Below are 15,000 nucleotides of genomic sequence, written 5' to 3' on the forward strand. Positions count from 1 at the left end.
AGCCTTCTGTTTGATTTACTTAGCCGCTTGCTAACTGTGGTAATCACATATTCATTGAAAATGAAAGAACAGCGAATCTTTTAGCTGTATAGGTTGAAACTTCATTCTCTTTCACTCCTCACCCCCGTCTCCATCTTTCTTCCTCATAATCCCCGTATGGGGAATTGCCTGCGGAAATTTTATGCATAAAATATTTCAGGGACCTGGGTGACATCCCTACGGACCAGAGTCACATGGAACTCTTTTATGGTTGAAGACTAATCTCATTAAAAAAGAAAAAAGAAAAATCTTAATTTCAATTATCTCTCCATCCTGCTACCTTCCTTAAATCTCTCCTCTACCACCCTTATAACTACACCGCTTTGTTGCGATATCATCCAATGGATATATGCGCTGCTTAGTCTCTCTCTCTCTCTCTCTCTCTCTCTCTCTCTCTCTCTCTCTCTCTCTCTCTCTCTCTCTCTCTCTCTCTCTCTCTCTCTCTCTCTCTCTCTTTCTCTCTCTCTCTCTCTCTCTCTCTCTCTCTCTCTCTCTCTCTCTCTCCTTCTCTCTCTCTCTCTCTCTTTCTCTCTCTCTCTCTCTCTCTCTCTCTCTCTCTCTCTCTCTCTCTCTCTCTTCTCTCTCTCTCTCTCTCTCTCTCTCTCTCTCTCTCTCTCTCTCTCTCTCTCTCTCTCTCCTTATCTCTCTCTCTCTCTCTCTCTCTCTCTCTCTCTCTCTCTCTCTCTCTCTCTCTCTCTCTCTCTCTCTACATATATATATATATATATCTTTCTATCTATCTATCTCTGCCTATCTCATTTTTTTCATACTGTTATTCTTTAATCTCTTCCTATTTACTGGTCGACGTTGTCTACATACCACTCCCCAAGCTGAAGCTATTCCTGTCATCAATCACTGCACGCGTTCACGAGTCGATCTACGGGCAAGTTCCCGTTTTGTGACGTCGGGTCTAAGATATAATGATGATACGTTGAGGAAAAGTTTCAATGCTTTGACACGTGCCAAAAAATAAGGGAAACATTTATATGGGGTAATGCACACACACTAAAATAATGGAAAGGATATCGAAATAAATCACATGACCGAAAACTGATTGAAGATTATTGTTACAGTATATCTTACAGGTAAACAATAAAGTAAAATAAAACACAGGAATTAGATAAGGATTGACATGGCTAAATCAAACATGTTCTTACGTTGATTTTTCAACCTAGATAATTGTTAGTGTATCATTAAAGTCGAACAAAACGAAATAATTAAAATGGAAGTCGTCAAAATCCTAATTAAACGTGTTTCTCTAATGTTAATTTTTTCATGAGTTGATTCTGCAAGGGTTAAACAAAACAATATTGCATATGACACCCAAAGGGAACAAAGAATTGAGACCCACATATTTATTTGATATGGTGAACATTAACACTTCGATTACGACGCATGGAAAAATAGAGCAGAGTAATTTTGAAAATACGAAAGGGGAAAACAACAACAGCAAATAAACAACTACACTATGAACCATTTACTAGAACGCATCACGCTTATATACACCAAGTAATTAACTTGAATAGACTACAAGAATGATGGCATACGAGGCAGACTTGAAGTTCACACACAAGTCCAACTTGAGTTGAAGGGGATGTATTGCTCAGAGGTGTATTCCTGCCAACTTCATAATTTCATTATTATATTAATCGTAAAACACTGTTTCTACACATATTTTCTACCCTTCACTTGTGCCCATCACCAGTGGGTTGTTAAAACAATCTTTACAAAACACCACACGTAACATAAAGGGCCTATGTAGCCTTGCAACCAAGATTTTGCTGGTCCTTTTTAAAGAAAGCTTAGTTAACAAACTTAACCTGAGCTCGTACATTAGTTACTGAGCAAAGGGTAGGTTAGGTCAGGTTCGGTTAAGTGAGCCTAGAAAAAAATATAAAAATATATGCTGATCAATGATCCAACTCTTCAATTTTCCACCAGTCAACTGTCTGCTGAGCAACTCTGATATATTCCCACATTTATAATCTCCCAATTTTTCCACATAATAGTATTCTGTAATTCTTTTATTGTTGTGGGGATGTTATGGTGATATACCCCTCTAATCACTTCGTTATTGCTGTGGAATTTTATTGTACAAAGTGTTATAAAGGTGGGTGGCGCGACAAGAGCTCACAAGAAAAATATCATACACATAACGAAAAAGAAGAGAAAATATCATACTTTTATATCATACATTCTTATAGCTCATCTTTTTATTCATTATATTACATACAAATGTACACGCTTCGTTTTAGACATATTACACTATAATGACAATATATATACAGAGGTGTTCAATTTATATAAACCCATACTCAAATTCAAAATATGAAAAATGTGTTGATGTAAATAAATTGAATGATATTCCTGCGTAATACATGATTGAAAAATTAATCTAACATTTATCATTATTTATTTGTCAATTTATTATTGTTTACTATTTACCTGTTTTTTTTTATTTTATTTAACTACTAGCCAAATTACCCACGCGTTGCTGCGAGTTTGTGAATCATCCCTAATCTAACCATACCCCACCTAACTTTAACCCTTAACCTTAACCAAAATATATATTTTAAATGAAACATAGTTATCCAAGTACCTGGAGTGATAGGGTATCAGAATATATATGGTTATGGGGGTCTATCTGCAAAACCCTAGGAGGAGTTCGTGAACATACATACAAACAAACGAAGAAACAAATTGACAGACAAATGAAAGATAGTAATCCAAGTACCTTGGGTTATAAGGTTTCAGAATATATATGGTTATAGGGGTCTATCAGCAAAAACCTAGGAGGAGTTCGTGAATAATCTCTAACCTAACCATACCCCACCTAACTTTAACCCTTAACCCTAACCAAAATATATATTTTTGAAAATGAAATATAGTTATCCAAGTACCTGAAGTGATAGGGTATCAGAATATATATGGTTATGGGGGTCTATATACAAAACCCTAGGAGTTCCTGAACAAACAACAAATAAACAAATAAACAGACAGACAAAGTACCTTGGGTTATAAGGTTTCAGAATATATATGGTTATAGGGGTCTATCTGCAAAAACCTAGGAGTAGTTCGTGAATAATCACTCACCTAACCATAACCCACCTAACCCTTAACCCTAACCAATTTTTTTTTTTTAAATGAAATATAGTTATCCAAGTACCTGGAGGGATAGGGTATCATAATATATATGGTTATGGGGGTCTATCTGCAAAACCCTATCAGGAGTTCGTGATCAAACAGACAGACAGACAGAGGCTACTACTTTATTATAGTAGATACCTATGCATTTATTTATTTTATTTATTAAAATTTATATTGTTATCATTTTTATTTTATTTATTTATTTATCTTTATTTATCATTGTTATATATTTTTTCGCATCCGACCTAGTTATGGACCAAAAGGTCTCCCGTCGGCATGCTCCGCCTTTGTAATTCTTTGTAATCAAGGTATACCCTATTCTGATAATGGATTCATGCTGAAGCAACGTAGTCTCAGAATCAACCTGCTTGACCAATGTGACATTTTTCACAATATTTACATTTACCTGGTTACCCGGGGAGTCTCTTAATTTCATGGTATTCTTAGATACTATATTTATATCAAATTTATTACCATGTGAGACAATCTCATTAAGTCCTCATGAACAATGATTACTAGATGGTGTTTGTTACTAGATTGTTCATTGTCGCTTGTATATTTGTGTATACTAAAATATTTTAAACTTTTTTGTCTTTTTTTCTCATTGAGAATGTGAGTTTCTTCATGAATTCCTAATGAGGCTACTTGTGGTGCTGTATATGAATTGGTTACTCATATATTATCACAACAAGGTTCAGTCGAGGTCAGTGTAGATTAGTATAGATAAATGACAAACCGGTGCTATGCCAAAGAGAGGGTGCTTAGAACAAATAATGCCACTAAGGATGCTCTGTGATTATGCCGATCATATGAGACTAAAATTATATGTTGTCTTCATCGATTATAGCAAAGCGTATGATAGAGTATCAGGTTACAAGCAGGAAAAAAAAAAACTTTTTTATTTTTCAGAGCCATTTTCATTTTTTTTTTGGTTTTCTATTTCACCAGAGCCATTTTTTTAATTACCAGAGCCATTTTTGATACTTCGAGAGCCATGTTTTTGCAGGTTAGATTTCCTTCAAACTACTGGAAGGGTAACTCATTACTCATGTGCATGAAAAATAACTTTTTTTTTTTTTAAACAAATCAGCCTTTAATTTTGGGGGGAGGGGGATGGGTGGGGGAAGAATAAGATACATGCAAATTTACAGGTTATTATTGTAATGTATTGATACAAACATGTCAAATTAGTTAATGGATTTCAATATGATGCAAATTACTGAGTTTCCTTGTTAAGTTAAGATCCACTTGCAGAGATTTGTAGAATAAAATTAGTAGTTTCTGACTTTCTGGTGTTCTGCATAGTACTATGCAGGTCTTCTATGGTAGCAGTACAAGGTCACTATGTAATTTTCATTACTTGATATTAATCTAGTTATAGCAACCTAATAGGTTAAACCTGTTTATATGATTATTTGATTAATCCATTAGCATGTAGTTCTCAACTTCTCATTCTCAATGCTCAGTTTACACTAGCTCTCTTAATCAGTTTTACTCACTCTTTAACTCTTGCACTTTGAATTTTTGATGATTCGATCCAGTTACTGTTATTTAGTCAATGGTGCATTTTACATGTAGTCAGCGCATTGATTGGGCAGCTAGCTGCATGCAACCAATAAACTTCCCTGCATATAGGTACCATGCAATTCGCAACTAACGACATTATGTAGCACGATAGTCGTGTAAAGTCTAATCAACATGTACTAACGCGTGCATGCAGCTGATATGAAGCTAGGCTAGGTGAGCCATTGAACTCTAGCAGCTATACCGCGTACAAATACGTACGTACATCAACAAATTAAAGTTGATTGATGCGCTGCGTTTATGATATCAATTGATAATGCAATGATAGATCACGGGTAAGTTGTGTTTGCTCTGATACTTTCATCAGTGGTTATGGGATTCAGGGATTGCCAAATGATGGATAATGCATGAAAAACGACGAATCTTGCCGCGGGAGCGATTTTTTTTTTTGTGGGGGATCGCTCCCGCTATTGGATTTGCGAGAGCGACATTGGAACTTTCCCGAGCGAAATCGCTCGTCGCTCCCGTGTATTTTTTTTTTTCCCGCTGGTAACAAGTTGATAGATTATTTCAAATCTATCGGCTGTGGCAAATTCATGCTGCTAAAGATACAAAACATGTATGGATATACGAAGAACGAGTTAAAAGTGGCCACAGTTGAAGCCACGGTAGGAGTGAGGCAAGGTAATACACCATCAAATTCTCTGCTAATTGTCATCTGCATGGATAAAATGGTGAAAATGTTAAAGGATGCCATCGAAGCAGACGGGTTCTTAGGTGTCATGCACTCGCTGACACTCATGAGCGACACTGTAATTATTGCGATGTTACCTCAAATGTGCATAAGAAAGTTAAACATTGTATTGGATTATTGTAGCGAATGTGGTATCCAGATAAATGCTCAAAAGACATTATTATTATTATTATTATTATTATTATTATTATTATTATTATTATTATTATTATTATTATTATTATTATTATTATTATTATTATTATTATTATTGTTATTATTATTATTATTATTATTATTATTATTGTTATTATTATTGTTATTATTATTATTATCATTATTATTATCATTATTATATCCTTCTTCTTCTTCTTCTTATCATTATCATTATCATTATCATTATCATTATCATTATTATTATTATTATTATTATCATTATTATTATTATTATTATTATTATTATTATTATTATCATTATTATTACTATTATTATTATTATTATTATTATTGTTATTATCATTACTATTATTATTATTATTATTGTTATGGTTATTGTTGTTGTTGTTGTTGTTGTTATCATTATCATTATTATCATCATCATTATCATAACCATTATCATTATAATCATCATCATCATCATCATCATCATCATCATCATCATCATCATCATCATCATCATCATCATCATCATCATCATCATCATCACCATCACCATCATCATCATTATTATTATTATTATTATAATTATTATTATTATTATTATTTTCATTATTATCATTATTATTATTATCATTATTATTATTGTTATTATTATTATTATTATTATTATTAAACTACGATGGTAGTGATAAGACACCATTAAGGATTCAAGGTCAGATCATAACAAAATGTAATAAATACACGTGCTTAGGTGCTTGGTTCACTCATATATCTAGGATGGACGAGATGATGCAGTTGCATGAACCAAAGGGACAAACTATGGTCAGCAAGTTTGCTGTGTTCTATGCGCCCAATACATACTCTATATACCCTTTACCTATGAACGTAAAGTGTTTAACGCGGCTGTCACGTCTGATCTTTTCCATAGCGCTGAAACATGGCCCACCAGCAACTGTAAATACTTAAGAGGGTCGCCGAATTTATGAAGCGGCCTTGCTGTGGATGTGTTGTGTTGTTGTTGTTGTTGTTGTCGTTCCCTAGACTGTCTGTCCGAGCAGTCCCGTCTCCCCAAGGAATACTACAGCCGAAACTGGGTTTTCCCACAAATCCTTTATAGAGTGTATGTTGTGTTGTTTGCGTGCATGATTGTGTATAATGCAGTCTTCCATTATGTGTTGTATGGTATGGGGTGAAGTGTTACATCCTGGGCAGCTGTTCACAATGTGGTCATCCAGCCTCTTCTGGTAGCTTAGAAGTGCTGGGTGGTGGCCGCACCGCAGTCTAGCCATAACAAAAAGTTATGGAAGTCTTGATATCTGACCTTTATAGGTCAGATATCAAGACTTCCATAACTTTTTGTATTTACAGTTTAATGTACATAAAAAAACATACTGACAGTATTCTATATAATTCCACCATCTACATCTTATCAAATTTGGCAAAAAATAGTTTTGTCTTCATTTCATTGCGTCGTCTGCTATTCGAAACATTCCGCCCGTGCGCTTCGGGAAAGGTTCGGGGAATTCCGCGTTCGTGACGTCACAGTTGCCAAACAAACAATATTGTTATTCTGAATATCTAGACTTCGGAAAAGTGGTATGCGAGGCGCAATTAAAAGTGAATTTTCTGAATAAATTCTTCTGTAATAGGTAAAAACTTTATTTGTATGCTTTTAAAAAGTACTTTTTCGATGATTTTTAGTGAATGGTATATCTGTTGATATCTGACCTTTAAAGTAGAGACAAGGAGGTGAAGCCGCGATCCACGGAAACAGCGTTTGTGTTAGTGCAACAGAGGTCGTGTTCAAATTAAGCGCTACGTGTTAATAGAATGCTCGCTTCGGGGCCCCTACGGGATAGATTGCTCGCTTCGGGGCACCTACGGGATAGAATTCCTTGTTTTGATGTACCTACCAAGGTCTATATATATATACCAGGTCTAACCACTTCCGACCGAATTTCGAGAGTGTTGGCGCAGCAGGCCCGTGACGTCACCTGGCTGCTCAAAGTGGGGTTCGCGCGTCCCATCGCTGTTAGTTGTAGCTGGTGCGTTGCACGGACATGTTGCTTCCTCCGCTCCACGCAATTAGTTATATTTTGACAATGAAGATCTATATATACCGGTATATATAGATCTTGACAATATGGCTTATTGTGCCATTAAGGATTGTGGCTTAAACCAAAGAGGAATTAAGCCAAATGTTAATTTTCATCGTTTTCCTGCAAATACACACACGCACATGTGAACGTGTACACATATAAGCACACACGACGATATCTCCCCTTCCCGTAAAATACAAGTATATAAACACACACACACACACACACTCACACACACATACATGTGAACGTGTACACATATAAGCACACACGACGATATCTCCCCTTCCCGTAAAATACAAGTATATAAATACACACACACCTCGACAGACGTATACGACTCGGTGTCGTGATTGGTAGACATTTAGAATTATATTGCTAAGGTATCGGCGGTACCTGGTTAGAATCCTGCCCAAGGTTGAATTTTTTTTTCAGTATCGCTGCGCTTCGAGTCGTTACTCCAACTCTCGTGGGCGGGGAGTTGGAGATGTGTGTGCGTGTAAGTTCATAGATCAGATATACGAGCTCTGAGCTCTCTTCCGGGAGGGAAATAGCTGTCGATCACGAGTCCAATACGTGATCCAAAAGACCAAGATGAATCACACACACACACATACACGCACACATGTGAACATGTACACATATAAGCACACACGTAAAATACAAGTATAAAAATACACACACACACACACACACACACACACACACACACACACACACACACACACACACACACACACACACACACACACACACACACACACACACACGCACACACGCACACACACACACACATACACACATATGTGAACGTGTACACATATAAGCACACACGACGATATCTCCCCTTCCCGTAAAATACAAGTATATAAATACACACACACACGCACACATGTGAACGTGTACACATATAAGCACACACGACGATATCTCCCCTTCCCGTAAAATACAAGTATATAAATACACACACACACACACACACACACACACACACACACACACACACACACACACACACACACACACACACACACACACACACACACACACACACACACACACACACACACACTGATAATAGCAATGAGCTAGAGAGAGAGATAACGGGGGGGGGAATATAATAATTCCAGTCTTCCTTAGCGTTTCACAGTTTTCTTCACTGTTTCACAAAGAGAAAACGGAAGCAGCCAGATGACGTCAGAAGCTGCGCAGAACGGCTCAAACGGTTAGACCTGGTGTATATAGATCTTGGTACCTACGTTGAACTTCTTATTCAGTGAAGACAACCATTTGGTCGATTTATGTAAATATGTTTATGGAGTCGTAAAAGTTTGCAGAAATATGTAACAACACTACAATAGTATTTTTTCGTGTTATGGAGTTAGTGTAATATACTGGCACTTATTATAGAGAAGTATGAAATATGTTATGCAGAATGACTGATATACCTGTGATGATATTCACGATATAATTGATTACTTAATGTTTATATCTGATATTGTGTTGTCACCATTGCTACTTACAGGATTGATTATTTTAACATTGTTTATGGGGAAAATTTCGTGTTGTTCTATATATGATTGTAGATTCATACTGGAGCATGTTACTTTCAATGCATTGTACATCTGTAATTTTTTTGGCCAATAAAAAACTAGTTACATCGTCAGGTTGCTACTGATCTGCTTTTGTTATGGTAATTATGCCAGTCGTGACACAGACAGAGATGAATGTAATATGCCAAGTTCCTTAGGCAATTGTAAATATCCATTTATTGTGAAGGTTTATGGGATTGTGAAATGTTGACATGAGCTTTAAGTCTTGATTGTTGCGTTGGCTGGTTGTCTGTAATATATAGTTTGACGTGTGCGGCATGTTAACCCCTTTGCTCCTGAGGTTGTTCCATGGAGATCAGGATTGATTGCTGGATATTGTATGACCACATAGAAAAGCAAATGAGCAATTAACAGTTCCTGATAGTTAACTGAATCTTCTTAATATCTTCGTTTTTTTGCGTTTCAGTTTGCTATTTAACTCTCCTAATCATTTTGCCTTTTTCTCTCCTACTTAACCTCGTCTATAAGGTGTCTAATATTTTATGGTATGTCATATGCCAAAGGGTTTTATTCTGTTGAAGACCTGCCTATATGTCCCCAATGGGGCGTGGAATTCTATAGATTGAGACCACATCTCCAAAGGTGGGCTGTTCGCCAGCCGACTGAATAGCCTGTTCATATAAGCCAGGTTGTGGCATCATGTTTTTTAAATGCTTGTTTCATAAAAATTCAAACTGCGTTGGTCGATTTAGATCAAAGGGAAATTCGCGAATGAAATCACTTAAATCTAATGGATCTGTAAGATCTTACTCTATGTTCCACATTCAATTTCAAACACAGTATTATATAAATAACGATATGGAATAGTAATTAGAAATAATATAAAAATAGATCAGAAGTTTGGTTTTTGATTGCATTTATTAATTTCGTTGATAATTATGATAGCTATAAAGCATGGCACATATGATGATAAAGCATGACACATGATGATATCGTATGTCATCTTAAAATGGAAATGATATTTGTTTAATTTAAGGCCCAGTCACACTAAGTTTACGACCTTTTTCCGACCACCTTCAACGGTGGCACTTTCTCATGGTTAGCGCGAGGCTATTTCACATTCACCTTCATGACGGGGAGGAGGGTGGGGGAGATCCATTCCAGTTGCAGCATTGTCTTGAATTCTTTTTATAAACACAAGAACAGCACAAATCAGTCTGGTCGCCGTCGGGGGTCGGAAACAAGTCGTAAGCTTGGTTTGACTTGGCCCTTAGGGAAAGGTTTCGGGTGCCGCTTAAGACGTGGTTTTGCAGATTAGTCATATGCTGGCTACTCATGTAGACACGTGCTTAGATACTTCCTTTATTTTTTTTTCACCTTTTCGTAACTTGCACGTGCGGGCCCGTAAGCGATTATTGGCGTTTGTGACTCGTGTTTGTGGCTCGTGTGAACGATTCCATGATTGTTCCCCTCGGATCTGTCACCCGTCTGCCATTGTTGGAGACGTATTCCTGAATGACTTCTTCGGGTTCATTTTACGTTTGTGATTCGTGTGAATACGCCCGTCGGTGATTCTCTAGGCATTGTGGTTATTCGTCGAAAGATATAGGTTTAGAAGACCCGAATAATACGTGTCTCCTCTTAATACGACCTCTGACACAACTTGTGCATTGCATTCGGCCGGGGATCACCCTCGGGGCTGCTAACTGGACACGCTTCTATTAACATGACGACCTACTCTTTCATGCTGTTCCTGCCAAGAACAGAACCCTTTATGTAGCTCTTGGTCCAAAGTCCGTCCATTCAATCCACATCCAATCGCCTACCTTTAGCCGGAACAATATATACGGTTCAGAGCAAAGGGTGTTATTAGTTATATGTCAATTTATTATTATTTACTATTTACCTTTTTTGTTTATTATTTAACTATACCTATGCATTTATTTATGTATTTTGTTTATTATTTACATTATTATATTTTTCATTTATTCATTGATTATTATTATGATTTCTTCGCATCCGACCTAGATATGGACCAAAAGTCTCCTGTCGGCATGCTCCGCCTTTGTAATCCTTTGTAGAAAGTACATGGAAGCGTTAAAGGCGCCTAAATATACTTCCACCCTGGCCTCGATTTGGACAGCCTGGCCTTACCGTAGGGTTTACCGAAATGAATCACATCGTGGCCTTATATTTTGGTTACTGTAGTATTCTTAAGCCCTTACATGTCTAGGAAAAGGACGTCACGGAGACGAGCGAAATAATCTGGTAGCAGGTAAAATAACTGGAAAAATGCCGCTCACCCGCACAGTACAGATTCGGGGTTAACTTGTTAGAAGACAAGATATCGTCTCATCCCCATCGTTTATTCATAATTCTGAAAATGGTGGGTATTTCTATTTGTATTTTTTATGTTGTAATTATCATTTTAATTTTAATTCAACAACTACAACAACAGTTACCCCTACAGCTACAGCAACACTAACCATAAATGGAATAAAATCTAGGTGGGGCAATGTTACTAGCGGGGTCCCCCAGGGCTCGGTTTTGGGTCCCTTGTTGACTTTATGGATGGGGATGACAGGTGGTGATGGATACGGAGCTGCCTAGTGTAGGCCTTATGGTCTCTTGCAGTCTCCTTTATTCTTATGTTCACAAGTATGTTGAATTTTGGAGTAATGTTCTCAGTTAACCCTTTCTACCTGTACTTGATGATGCCTTTTGCAGAGTTAGTTCTGTTCAATGCCATACAGTCTTATTCATTTGAGGAGTTAGGCTTAAGGCAGACTGGAATCATGATTGATCGACATTTTTTCTAGAACGATTGTCCACCTGACCCATTATATGCCCCATACTAATGTAATTCCGTTTTTTAGTTGTCTGGAGATTACTTCAACAATAAGTAGAATCGTTAGTCATCCACTGACTTCCACTGGTTTTGGATTTTTTGTCCCACATGTGAAACTCCACGGGCGCTCCTCCACCCCCACCCCAGTTGAGACGAGAGACCTTTGAGCTTCGGTTGGGAACCGTTGGTCGTGTGCGTACCATTCTCGCCGGAAGGAGAAAGTGGTTTGGCGTCAGCCGCAACACAGACCACGAGAGCGGACGTCACTGGGTCGAGGGAGTGACCACGTCGAGTTGGATGAGGGGACAGTTTGCAGTTAGGGAATTGTTTGTTGACGTTTTGACGACTATGAGGGCTTCCCTTAGTTGGTTAGGAACACCCAGCGATTGCCAAAGTAAACGTGGATCGAATAGATACCCCCGAAGGATTAATCGAGATCGTTGAACCTTTTGGAGTCTAAATGGTTTTATCTCGGCTGAATAAAATCGAATAGGAGTAGAATATAAGTGACAGAAGGTTAACAATAACTGAAATTTACTTACCAAACTTTCAGTTATGTGGCACGTTCGATTTGTTCCCGCTTCGTGGGTATGAAGTCTTCAAAATATTCTAAACTAATGGGTACCACGGCAGACCGATACGGTGTAGGGTAAAGGTAAAGGCTTTTGGCGACAGTTAAAAGCTAATTTACATGTACTTCGAATCTTTCAGCGATTATGTCGTAGAAAAGCTCCGCTATGTTTAGTTTGTGAAGAGTTGCTAACCTCTTTATTACGAAGTTCCCCCCTCCCCCCTCCCCCCGCCCCCGAGGTGAAGGATGATAATGTGTGTATGTTAAAGACAGATTGAACATCTTTAGAAGCTCTGTCAAGGGATTCGAACCATGACCTGTGCGTACAGGTCAGGGCTAGCGTCTCGACTTCGTGATTATGTACGTACAGGTCAGGGTTCGAATCCCTTGGCAGAGCTTCTAGAAATGTTCAAGGATGAAAATACCGTAAATCGTTAACCAGAACGGAAGGTTTTATCCAGCTGAAAGACGGAGTCAGGAGGAATAATGGTCAAATGTTCAGCTAATTAGGCACATTTTGACCCTTGCAATACGACGATGACCCCTCAACTGAATACACATACATACATACACATACGCACACACACGCACTTATACATAGGCACACATATACACATTTTAACACAGACACACACACACACACACACACACACACACACACACACACACACACACACACACACACACACACACACACACACACACACACACACACACACACCCAGACACACGCACACACACACACACCATTACCCATAGATCGGTCATATACGAGCTCTGTGTGTGTGTGTGTGTGTGTGTGTGTGTGTGTGTACAACACTGAATGGATTCCAGTGAATAGCGATACATTTTTATCAACCACAATGCACTTTAACTCTAAGCCATCAACATTCGGGTGTCCCGAAGGAGGCAACATGCAGAACAGAAGATAGGAGTGAGCGCAGATTGGTTGAGTATGGATGATGCTGTGATGCATGGAAGGGAGTGGGTGGGGGATGGGGGGAGGAGGGAGTATATGTGAACGATATTTTGACGCATTGCGAAGGGATTTCTCCGTCTTCTCTTTTTCTGCATGAGGGGATAGAGAGGGGAGTTGCTAATTAAATGGAGCGACCTTGCTGTGGATGTGCTGTGTCTTGCTACATTGCTTCTGACCCAGGGCGGTTGGTGGAATGCAGGGATGACCCGTCATCCAGGAGGAGACAAGAGGGAGGGACCGGGGGTGAATTGGAGTATGTGGGGATGGAATGGGTGGGAGTGGATTTTATGCCTTTGTTTTTTGGCTACCTCCCTTGTAAGGGGAAAAAGCCGTTGGTATATGTATATATATATATATATATATATATATATATATATATATATATATATATATATATATATATATACGAAGAAGGTAGAAAAAGAAGACGGGTCTAGTTCCCAGATTTTGAATTTATTCCTGACCGGTTTCGCTCTATGCTTCTTCAGAGGAAGAAGCATAGAGCGAAGCCGGTCAGGAATAAACTCAGAAAATCGAAACTAGACCCGTGACTTCTTTTTCCACCTTCTTCAACTTGTTACAATGTCCCAGCGTATGTATATATATATTTATATATATATATATTTATATGTATATATATATATATATATATATATATATATATATATATACAAAGAAATCGAATAAACACGTGATAAACTAATTTTGCAGAAACCATCAGGATGTGAAAAATACGTTTACCGAACATTTTCGTCTATTTAAGATATATTGTACCCTTTTATATTTTTATATTATTCCACTGAAGTATTTAAGTAATGACAAAACAGTCGACACTCGCACGAAGGGAAGTACGCAAACACTTGCACGTACGCGCATACTCGCACCCGCGTGGAAACACACACTTATATACACACAAAGTATTAGACAAAAACAGTCGTTGAAAAGTAAAGACGAGAAGTAGAGAATGAGAGAAAACGTAGTACAAACGCAAACATTCAGTACGAATAATGAAAGAAAACGGAGGTGATCGTAAATCTCAACTAGAAGGTGAGACGCTCAGGATGTAGGTTAATATGAACAACAGACAAGGAAGTGACAGCGTCAGAGTTGTCAGACGTGACTATTTGTCGACTCCTGCCATGGAATGCAGCAAAAGGGTGACGCAGTTTGTTAGCTTGGAACCCACGGAGCGTAGTGCGCTTAGAGGCATGTATATGTATGTGTACATATACATACATACATACATACATATATATATATATATATATATATATATATATATATATATATATATAGACATATACACATATGTATACATATATATATATATATACATATACACATATGT

General features: G+C 37.7%; 1 protein-coding gene across 2 annotated transcripts in view; it reads left to right on the forward strand.

Moving 5' to 3' along the window:
• The window catches only part of LOC143020272 (uncharacterized), a 679,654-nt gene that overhangs the window by 424,227 nt on the left and 240,427 nt on the right, over nt 1-15,000 (forward strand). The window lies entirely within an intron of this gene.

Source organism: Oratosquilla oratoria, chromosome 39 (assembly GCF_046742065.1).
Source record: "Oratosquilla oratoria isolate Oo_2021 chromosome 39, ASM4674206v1, whole genome shotgun sequence".
Taxonomy (NCBI): domain Eukaryota; kingdom Metazoa; phylum Arthropoda; class Malacostraca; order Stomatopoda; family Squillidae; genus Oratosquilla; species Oratosquilla oratoria.